Here is an 11,847-nt window from a genome sequence, read left to right on the forward strand (position 1 = left end):
CACCCCACTGCCATCTGAGCCCAGGGCTGCCTGAATGCCACGCTGAGGCAGGGACAGGCATCTGGTGACCTTGGTGTGGGTGACATTGSGGGTAGCCCTGTGCCAGGCTTATACTGTTTCCAGACACTGACATGGACATTTTTCCCTGAGCTCAGCACTTGGGTCTCCCTGGCTTTTGAGGTCTCTTCTGCCAGCTTTTCCAGACCAGTCAACCTTCAGGATGGAGGTTGCCCAAGAACCACCAGGACAGTAAGACAGCAGGAATGACATCCCCAAGCAAACACCAGCTGTGCTGGCCAGGGCAGGATGTCAGGTCCTGACTGACAACTTCTGCAGAGTTTTTTGCTGACACAGCCAAGGTGTGTGGAGCCACCCCACTGCCAACTGGTGGTCTGCTGTAGCAGGACAGACCAGAACCCAAGAATGGCCCAATCCCCTTCCTGCCCCTGCAAAATCAAGATCACATCACCACTGTGGGTCAGCTGTGATAGTTCCTCTGCTCCCAGTGGTGACGCTGGCCCCTGCTGCCAGAAGGGTCACAGGCTGCTGCACCTGAGATCAGGACCCTGGCAAGAGATCACTTCATCTAGTTATGTCACGTGGTGGTCAAGCGTATTTGTTGTGTCTGAACCCTGGTCTGCCCCATACTGCCCTGCCTGGGCCTGGCCAGCAGCTGTAACCCCGGCAGGGCAAGGGGTCAGCTTCATGCCAGGAGACCTCACAGCTCTGGGATCATAAGCTGGAATGATTTTTTGGTCTTTGCTTTTTTGCTGTGGAGCCTCCCTGGCATTTCAGAGAAGGGGACCTCAGGTGAAAGGCTCAATGCAGCAGGCACCAGGGATACCCAGGACTTGGAAGAGATAGCAAGAGGTGGGCTGCTAGAAGCTCCCATCTCCTGGAGTATGTTTGTACTTCCACAGTGCAAAGCAGCACAACACTTCCAGTCTTTCCCCTCCACCCTTAGAGAAACTTCCCCTTCAAGCTTCCTGCACTCTTTCAGTCAATCCAGTAATTCTTTTGTGCCCATGGCAGAATCTACACTGGCAAAGTTAAAGATGGTCCTTGGCCACCTCTGAGCCAAACATAGCTAAACGTCCTGTCCCAAAGGTTCTAGAGGAGTGAAATGGGACTCCTGACCAGCTGAGAGCATTCTGGTGCTCTGGAACATAGAATATCAGCATGGCCCCCTTTGTAATGAGCAAACTCTGATAGAAGTGTCATCACAGCAGAGCTGCTGCTGCTCCCAAACAGCCCTATGCGCTTGGGAGAAGCCTCAAGGGTGCTTGAGCCAGGCTGATGCAGGCAGGTTGGTCTGTGGATGCTGGAGGCCCACCGGCCAGCTGCCCTGGCTTCCTCTCCAGCTCCCCACAGCATGGGCTGACCATGGGTGACAAAGGTGATGCGGTGCAGGGGCAGTGCAAATGGACTGGTGCCCTGGGGAAATGGTCCATGGTGGGAGGGCAGGCAGGAGGTGTCCACTACCAGGCAGGGGGCTGGTGGCTGCAGCCTTGCCAGTAGCCTGTTACTCATTCTCCAGGAGGGAACCTTTGGACTGCGGAAGGTTCAAGGTTCAGGGAAGGTGGGGGCAAAGGCAGAGTCCAGGCTGGGCTCTGTGTGTCTGGCCTCCCTCAGTGAGGTGGCTGGCGGGCCGGGAACAGCGGTGGGTGAGCGCACTGCAGAGGGGCTYGTGCAGGGTGAGTGGGTGTGAGCACAGACCATGCAGGGCCTTCTCTCTGTCCCGGTAAGGTCCAAGCTGCAGTGCCATCCCATCTTGGTGTGAAGGAGATCCATCAGCCTAGGGACAGCTGTACAGAGAGGAGAGAACAGGAGAGCTTGCCCTGGGTCTCTCCAGGCTGTCTCAATTGCAGCACTGGCCCCATAGCAGTGCACCAGCCCCACAGCAGTGCATCACCCCTGCAGCCTGGACTGTGCTCACGTGGCTGAGGCAGTAGCCCCTGCCCTGTGCTTGGCAGCAGGGAGAAACCGTGGCCACTGTGGCTACCTGTTAGCTGCCCTGACTTCCCGCAGGGACCAGCTTCCTCCCACAGAGGCTCCCAATTAAACCAATTTCCTGGACGACTTCAGCGATTCAGGAGCCGGAGGCTTTGTAGTTGTGCGGCCTCTTGGGCCACCCCCAGGGTCTCCCTGTCCCCCTGACGCCCTCCCCATCCCTGGAGCAGCACATGCTCTCTTGTGTAACACGTGGCCTGATCTCCCGGGGCAGTGTCTCCACCGGCCCTGCTGCTCTCCATAAGCCTTATTGGGAACATATCCCAGCAGGAGTGCAGTGCTGGGGACTGTCCCGGCCTCACCAGGCACAAACAAGGCAGCGCCATGCTGGGATGTGAGCCGGAGGCACCTCCGAAGCTGCCACCTGGCCCAGGCCTCACCGGTGCTGGCCCGCTGTGCGCAGAAGTTGTGGCGCCAAACAGAGCAGCACATCAAAGCCTTTCTTGCCTCAGCTCCCCACCACCCTGGCCAGGCACAAAAGAGGGGATTTGGCTGAGGACTGGCCAAGGGAAGACAGGCAGAGTCTGGGCCCCGCTGGGGCTAGGCCCAGGGAGACAGGTGCCTTCCCTCTCTGAGCACCCCCTTCCACTCCAATCTACTCCATTTCCAGTTCCAGTCTATAACAGGTACCCAGAGTGGCTGGGGTGGAGTAGGCACAGGAACACTGCGGGGGCCAAAGCAAGGCTCAAAAGCACAGCCTGCACTGATGACCAGGAATGAGGAGAGCCTTGAGTGGGCTGAGTCAGTCACCCCAGGGCACAGGAGCTGCATTCCCACAATCCCAAAATGAACAGACAGACAGCATGGTGGCAGGGACCTGCACTGTCTTAACAGGAGGATGCATGGGGTGTGATGCCAGGGAGACAGACCCAAAGGTGTCCCAGGCTGGGTGGGACAGTGCTCAGAAAAATATCAGGGTCCCTGTGTCAGCCAGTRATGCAGCGACTGGGGCCACATGAGACACAAGCTTGGGCCACCTGACAAAGAGAGCCTGTGTGGCAATGGCAGCAGTGGTGCTGCTGCTTGCCCTGGTGTCACCAGCACTGTGGGACACTGCGCTCATACACACTCAGCCCTGCACCCATGGCACTGACACATACACACACGTGCTTTAAGGCACATGCATGGTCCCATGCTCAATGGGACCAGAGCCTCATGGTCCCCCAGGTCACCTTTGGGATGGCTGAAGGCTCAAGGGCTGCAGGTGAGACCCTGCTGCAGGGAACAGAGTGCAAACATTTGGGCTGCTGCAACCGCTCTTTGGGAATTTGGGTCCAGGGGCAGACATGATGCCAAAATCCCTGGTGCTGATGCCACTCAGAGCTCTGCCCCCTCCACAGCCCAGGGGCTCAGGGACCACCGGGAGCAGGGCCAGGACCTAGGCAAAGTGCCTGAATGGCAAAGCACTGAGCAGCAGATGCCACAAGCTCCTCAGATGGGTTACTACTGATATTGTTGTTATTATTGTAGTTACAATAACAGCAACAGCTACTGCTAGCTGCTGTTGCATCACTGCTGGCATCATCATCCTTGTCATTGCAGTGGGAAAGTATGCCCCAGGGCAGGAAGCACCTTAGCCAGTGCCCTTGCAGTCTGTCTCACTGAAGGGACTCACAGCAGTCTGCCCCTCCCTCCAGGGACCCACAGCCCTGGACTGTGCTCTATTGCCTGCAGGTGTCTGGACTGAAGAGGACAGAGGGATATGGAGAGCTCCAAAGCTCCCTGCTGATCCCAGGGCTGTGCCTCTTCCCTAGGTCAGTCCCTGCCAGGCTCACTCTGTCCCCAGGGGCTAGCATGTTGTCATTTGGGACACAGCCAGGGAGGGTATCACTGCTCAAAATTCTGCCACTGCCAGGGAGGATGCACCATACATGGGAGGGGCCCACGAGGCTTCCCAGCTCCCCTTCCACCCCAGAAAAAGCTGCTGTAATGGAGTGATTGTTAGGGAATTAAAGGTTGGAGCAGCAAGCAGGTCTGGGCTGTAGGCTGCAGAGGGTCAGGGATTACCCTGAGACAGCAGTCTGGAGCCAGCAAATCTCCAGAGGGAGCTGGCACTGACAGAGGGCTGAGTGCAGAGTGCTGGAGCTCAGCCCAGATGGCAGTGCCTGGGCTTTGCTCCTTCAGGAAGTCGGAGCAGGGTTGCTGTATACCTCTCTTCCTCCATGTCACCTGATCATCCTCAATCTCCAGGTCTTTGGAGGGGTTCTGCTGCACAGCTGGAGCTCCCAGCCTCTACTAGGCAGTGAAATGGGGGTGCCAAAACTCCTGGGGTGGTGGAGCAGTGCCTGGGAGCCAATATTACCCAAAAGCTTATCAGCTGTCCTGAACAAAGGGAAACATTTCCCAGCTTCCTGTAACTGTTCTATAACTCCTCTATAACTTCATGCATAACCAGCACCAACAACCTGCACCCAGCAAGGACATCCCTCCTGCTTTGCTCCCAGCTACCTGCGTCCTTCAGGATGCAGTGGGGGAGCAGGGTTGCTCCTGTTTTTTGCAGGATGGAGTCCCCCAGAAGCACCCTGAAGCATTTCTGGCAGCCCCAGCTGTGCCTTACCATGTCCAATGCAGCCATGACAGAGCTTACACCTCTCCTGCTGAATGCCATGATATCACTGCACAGAGTGAAGAAAGTTCCTTCTCAGCCCCGGAGCAAATCCCTGCTCCAAGCCAGGCCTGGATTAAGGGGTTTGTGGCAGCAGTAGGTCTGCCTGCAGTCCATGCAGTATCACGTGGCTGCACCGTCATGCCAAGGGGCAGGAGCACATGTGTGGGTACGTGTGAGCACACATGGGGACCCTGTACCTTGGCTGTATTGAGCATCCCAGAAGTACCTGAACCACTGAGGCTGTGACTTCTCAAAATTCCTTTATTGCAGAAACAGAGAAGGAATGTGCCACTTTAACAGCTCTGAGCTGGCTCCATTCCCCTGTCTGCCCCCCACATAGGCTCTGCTGGCAAGTGACCCACAGGCACCACAGCAGAGCTGGCCAGGGGCAGGGGCAGGGGTCACTCTGCACACACTCTAGGTGCTGCACACATTCCAGAGGCTGCTGCAAACAGTGCTACTGCAGCATGGGAATGCCACAATACTAATTAATCCAGGCACTGGCTTGGGCCCAGGATAGACCTTCCAGGGCTGTGGGAATTCAGGCAAGAAGACAAAATGCCCCTTAAGGAGGTGGGTGTCTAACCAGGGCCTGAGTCTGGCAGCCAGCTAACCCTCCCTTGGGCTGCATTCCTGCCCCATGGTTTGGGGTCACCGACTTCTGCCCAGGGCTGGAAGAACCAGCCCCTGCCCCATCACCACCCTGGGGACATTTCATCTCAGCCCCTGCGGCCAAGAGGGGCCAGCAGCTGAGGGTGGGGAGATGATAGGGCTTCATGGCCCAGCAAGAGCTTGGAGGTCTTTGGGCATCTGACCCCCACCTCAGCCACAGCCAGTCACCACAGTGTGCTTATCCCTATGGCATCCTGGAGCCAGGTGCCAAGAGCCAGGCACAGTGCTCTATATAAATCCAGCACATCTGCTCTCTGCCTGCTGTTCCCATTGCAGAGGCAAGTGGGCACCAGGCCAAAAATGTCTTTCCCTTCCTACCTCCACAAGGCAGCAGGACAGACAGAGGTGGAAAGTCCATGAGGAAAGTTGAGATAAGAAATTAAACCCTGAGACTGGTCTGATACCCCTGCTTCCAGGCCATCTCACTGCATCCCAACCCTGGGATGGTCCCCTCACTAGCAGGTTATGCTGCCAGGGCTCAGCCTTCAGCCTCCTCCCCCTCCTCGTCCCATGAGCTTGCTTGTCCTGCTCATCCTGGCTCTGCTCACCAGCTCTCACACCTTCTGCCACCAGCTGTGAGCAGCACAGGGTAACCTGCACCAGGGCATTTTCTAGGGCTGAGTCCACAGCCCTCAAAATCCCCCTCATCTGAATACCCCTCATCTCATCCAGATGTCTTGGTGAGAGACCATGTGGAAGTGGAGAACACATGTCCCCACATGTACTGACAAATGCACTGGGGCCTGGGCAGGCTGAGGAAGAAGCTGAAGGGGCTTTCCAGCCCAAACCCCTTACAGGAGGGATCAACTCCCAGACATGTCAAATACAGAACATTTTCTTCCTGTTTCAAGCTTAATTTTTGCATCAGGCAGGACTGATTATTTTTAATGAACCGTAAACTTGGAAATAGGCACTGTGCTTCTGCTGTTTCTTTTGGGAATCTCCCAGTTTTCAAGTCTAACAGATCCCATAGATGATGCCTCATTGCCATGGGAGGAGTCTGATGGGCAGGACCTCTGGGCTGAAAGCCAAGATGTGCTGTGCCCTGTATTTTTAGAAGCTGGAGACAGCCAGCTGAATCCCACTCTGGACCCACCCCTACCTTCCTCTGACCCTGTGAACTCTGGGTCTCCAGGTCAAGGCCCCTTGGGACACCCAAAAAGCTTCTGTCCCCAGCAGTGTTGTACTGCTGCTGGATGAAGTCATGCAGAATAGGACTTATTTTTTAATTTAAACAGGTCTCCTCAGTTGTTTACCATGGAGGTTACATTCCCATGTCTGTCGTATCGTTCCCTGGACATGGAGCACATTCTGAAGGTGCCACTGGCGTTGCAGGGGCTGATGCAATCACATGCCTGGGGCTGTATGTGGCAGCAGGGCTGGCAGCAGGGCTGGCAGCAGGGCTGGCCAGTTTGTGCCCAGCTGGGCATGTCATGGCCATAGGATGACAGAGAGCCTCAAGCCTCTGGCTGTCCCACTGATGACTCTGGATGCCCCCTGGAAGGACTGCTGAATCCTCACTGCACCACTGCTGCAGCCTGTTCCACACCTGGCCGGCTGAGTTCTGGCCATGGAGGAGCTGCTGCTTGGCCATGACCATGTTTGGGTGTTTTTGAGCCAGTAGATGACTCAGACCTCTGTTCCCAGGACTTGTTTACTGAAATGGGTGGAAGCAGTAGGATCATGAGGCTGGCGGCATGGTGGCCGTGCACTGCCCAGTGCTCCCCCATGTGCAGCTGCCTCTGCCACCCGCTGCACTGTCCTCGTGCCAGGCCTGGGCAGGGACAGCTTCTCCTTTTGGAGTGGGAAGTTGCTGGCCCCCACCAAACATGGGGAATCCTGGGGAGGAATATGCCCAGGCTTAGACAGAGAGGCAGAAACAAACCTGGGTGTGCTGCTCCAAAGCAGGCCATTCCAGGCTGTTTACCCCCTCCTTAAAGGACCAGCACAGCAGTTCCTTTCGTCCTTACTTAATGCTGAAGCTATGCAGCTTTTGCCAGTGCCATGGTTGTGCCCCCACCCCGCTGCCAGCTCTCCCAGCCGGGCAGCTGGCACCATCCCCACATATGCCTTCCCGGTGGAACCAGGGGGTTTCTTGGAAAACAATCAACTTGTTGGCCTGTCTGAAATAGCAGCTCAGAAAACACAGTGCAAAAATCCCCAGGGCTAAGCAATGAGTTGCTGCTCTCCAGCAGTTGATTCCACAACCCTTGCACTAGGGTGAAATTACTGGGAGGCCAGTGAGCATCCCCCGCAGCTCTCCACCATGTCACACGGCCATGAGATCTTCCTAGCCCTCCTGGCCACCACAACTCCCAGGTTCTCCTTTGGCTGGACTCTGCGGACATCACAGGTCTTCCCTCCACCCTGCCCCGCCCCGGCCACCCCCACCCCCATCCCCAATCTTGCCGTTGTTCTGGAAGTAGGAACCTAAACCTGTCACTTCTGCCTGCCCACGGTGTCTCACAGCACGGCCCAAAATACCTCAAAAAGCCCTAAAATATCACTGTCCACTCAACCCAGCTAGTACCCTGAGGAAGACGTAGGAGTGTGTGCAAGGATAGGGGTGAGCAAGCAGAGGGACCAGCCCAAAAACGCACATCCCATAGGATCATTTCCCCAGGCGTGTAGAAAAACAACTGTTGCTGTGGCGACAGCTCGGCGTATGCTGCTTCCTCCCACAAAATCGGGTGACACGACGTCATCAGCGGGCCGGCCGACGATGAGCGTGGCCAAGGCAGTGACTCAGAGCTGGCCACCGGCCCCGCCTGATCCCCGACCTCCCCCTCCCCCTCTCACCATGCCTGGGCATCTCCGGCTTTCCTAGAGCACCCATTAGGCAGCAGGATCTGGCGTCTGGCTCACAATTAGCATGTTCAGGCTCGGAGGTGGGTTCTCCCCTGCTCTCCAGCCCGGTTCTGGATTAGCCAATACCTCCCCCGCGGCGTGTCCCCACTGTGTGAGTGACAGTAACCAAGGCAGAGCCAGCTCTACACAGGCTTCCTCTGCCTCCTTCCCTTTCCATTCTGGGCACATCGAGCAACCAGCAAGGACCAGCACACTGCTGCCCTGAAGCATCCTGTTCACAAGTGAGATGCTTCCCAGTGCCCTCAGGTTAATCCTGATTCATTGCCAAACCATCCAGGGGAGATGCTGAGCTGGAGGCATTCAGTGTTCACAAGCCAGGGGAGAAGGATCAGGAGAGTGGGACTGAGGGAAGCTAGCTACAAACAGTGCTTCCCAAGGATCAGCCATCCTGAAATGCTCACAGCATCTCTGGGGAATGCTGGTCACCCCCTATTACACTCAGATTACATAAAACTCCTTGATTCCAGTTCTCTCTTCCCGGCTCTGCTCCACCAGAGGATTCCTCTTCCCAGCCCCACTAGCTGCAGCACCAAGCCATTCTCCAGGCTGGGCTATCCCCACGTCTCCCTTGAAGAGCTGGATGCACAGAAGCACTCCAGGGAGAGTGTCCCCCATAGCCAGGCACTCCAGGGTCTCTCTGCTTGTCCCGGCACACAGATCCAGAACCTGCTGAAGGTGTTTTAAAACTGAACTGTTCTCTGAGGAAGACCAGAGCTGTGCGTGATGCTTTTCAGGAGTAGTTTTATCTTGAGAAGGTAAAGAAAAGGCCCAAAATCACAGCTGTCCTATTGCTGCCCATTGCCACCTGCGAGTGCACCCAAACAAAGGAACAGCTACTACCAGACCCTCTGGCTCTCCCGAGGGCTGCAACATCTCAGCTAGAAGGTTCTGGCCTCTCCCAGGGAAGCTCCATTGTGCCCATACCAGGACACAGCAGCATCAGGCTCCCAGAAACCTTCATCTTGCTCCCCTGAGCTACAGAGTACCTCCTCTTTGGTGGTTCTCAATCAGGCTCTGAACTCCCACCCCATCATGGAGCAGCACAGACACTCTGAACCTCCCTATCACCAGCTAAGGAGCTAGGGACCAATTCTAGCTCCCCCAAGTCTCCAGCACCCCTCCTGCTCCTGCTCCTTCCAGGATCCACTTGACCACTTTGTGCTCCTTATTGCTTGTTTGTGTGCTGCTGTCCTGGTTACTGGCCCCTGAGTCACAACCAAACCTCTCTCATAGGCATGGAAGCGCAGACTCATACTTTCTGTGGGATTCCTACAACTCATTCGACCTTCTGAGGTGGGGAGAGGTGTTGACAGAGGCCGGCAGAGATGTTGACATCAAAGGGATGTCCCAGGGACCAGGGATGAGAAGCTGCCAAGGGAACATCCAAGCTTTGCAGGAATGTTGGGGTTCCTTGTGGCTAGTCCTTCATTTTTTTTTGAGAATGGATCCAGGAGAAATCTTTCCTCAGCATGATCTTGCAGCTGAGCAGCCTTGGCACCTGCATGCAGGTTCACTCCTGACATGTGCCTTGTGAACCCACGCTGATATGGCTGCTGAGGGTGTTCACCCCTTCCCTCCATATCCCCAGTTTTGCAATGCTGCAAAATTATCCTCAGCTCTCCATAGCACTCTCCCCCACCCCCCCCTCCCCCAGCACAGGCCTGTAAGAACCAGCATCTGGAAGGGATCAGCACAGTAACCACTGTATGGAAAGGGGAGGGCTATAAATAGCAGCAAGTTTCCAAATCAAAGCTTTAAAAACAACAACAAGCAAAGAACACAGGCTGAGGAGCCAGCTTTTCTTCCTGGCGTGTTTATATATATAGTCATTTTTTTATTCCTAGCATGTTTTCAATCTTCCCTCACTGCTGGGAAGATCTAGATCTGTCCTCTTTCCCACTGGGCAGCTTCGCAGAGACACATTTCTTGGAAGGTTGTCATGTCTTTTAGGAGATTTTAAATTAATCTCAGGCAGGAATGTCTCAGGACTCATTTTCTACTCATTTAGCAAAACAGGCTTGTCCCTGTTTTAGGGGTGCCACAGGGCTGGCCATAGTGGCCCTGGGGTGTGGTGGACACCACAAAGAGGATGCCAAAGTTCCATCCAGTGGAGGGGTGGTGTTTACTGGGGGAGCTCAGTGAAGATGGGATAGTCTCAGCACCTGCAAAGAGAGGCTGGATGCACACCTGAGTTTAACCCTCATGGCTAAGAGGTAGTGCTGATAGAAAATTGAACCTGGGCAATATTGCCTGGGGTTTCCTTTGAAGCATCCAAAGGAATGGATGAGGGTTTCCTCTGGACCACCCCCAAACAGTGTCCTTTATTCAGGCATGGACACTCTGCGGAATAACCCAAACCCAATCCCAGCTGTGGGTCCCCTAAAACCTAGCCCTGTTCTGGGCACTGTGCCACCTGAGTTCTTCCCACTGTCCCTATTGGGGCTCATGAACAGGCATGATTCCATGTCTGTCTCAAGCCTCTCACAGACATCTCAACACTAGCAGTGCATCCTTCTTGGACAATTTTTGGCCCCAATGGCATCTCCAAGAGGACACCTCTTCTGCAGACCAGTGGCCTCCATCTCCTGGTAGGGCAACTCAGATGTTGCAAGACAAAGAAGCAAGGAGAAATTGCATCTTTTCCTCAGCACCTTACTCTCCACCTTGAAATCCCCAACCTTGGTTCAAATTCCTTGAGTCCTGGTGTGTCCCTGCTCCTTCCCCCTGCCCAGGGCTCCTCACTGACTACAAATGGCATCAGCTTGATCATGGGAAGTGTGGATGCGTGGCCTTCTGTGCAGACTAAGCCAGTGCTGCTGTGTTTATCCCAGTTTTATTGCCCACTAGAGTTGTTTCGCTGGAAGGGCTGTGGTCTGGCAGACTCTACCCTGGCAGCAGTGCTGTGGTGCAGCTAGGCCAGGCCAGGATGGCATGACACACACATCTGAGAAATAACCTCATAAATCTGCTGTATTCAGTTGATGAATCATTCCCATTTCCCTGTGGTCTCCCTTCCCGTGAGCCAAACCTTACTGCCCCTGCTCTGGGAAACAACACAGACAAAAAGTATCCGGGCGGTATCCCCTGAGCAAAACTAGCAGCAATGTCTGTCCCCTCCCCTCAGCCCTCTGCCCTGTGCCAAGCACACCCAGTCTTCCTGCAGAATGATGGAGGCTGCCTGGCACCTTGGTGCCACAGCCCCAGACTCCATGGTGTTCAACAGCCAGAACAGCCAGACACCTCCAGTTCCCCTCTCCTGGCCTCCCAGGCCAAGTGGAGAAGAGGACAGCAGGCAGTGGAAGCTGCCACAACTGAAAAATGCACGGACAACTTAGCAGCCACTCTTTGGGATGTCAGCTGCTGTTGGCTAAAGCCAGGTGAGAGCGGGGCCAGCTTTCTGGGGACCCACTGGTACCCAGGGCCACAGTGATGGACTCAGTTAGCACATGGCTGACACCAGCATGGGCAGCCGGAACACTGGCAGCCAAATGGTGAACAGCAGAGCAGCCACGTGAAGCACCTGCAGACAACAGTTTTGTGTTCCTATCTCCAGGCAAAGCACAGCAGGTTGTGCTGGTTCAGCCCACACCAAGCAGCTGAGGGGCTCTGGGCTTCCCTGTCACAGCAAGGATTGTGCCATTGTGCTGCGGTAATGCCAGTGTGTTACTTCTTGAAATGATGGATACTCT

This window comes from Malurus melanocephalus, unplaced genomic scaffold (genome assembly GCF_030028575.1).
Source record: "Malurus melanocephalus ecotype Western Australia unplaced genomic scaffold, MMel_1.1 scaffold_237, whole genome shotgun sequence".
Classification (NCBI taxonomy): Eukaryota; Metazoa; Chordata; class Aves; order Passeriformes; family Maluridae; genus Malurus; species Malurus melanocephalus.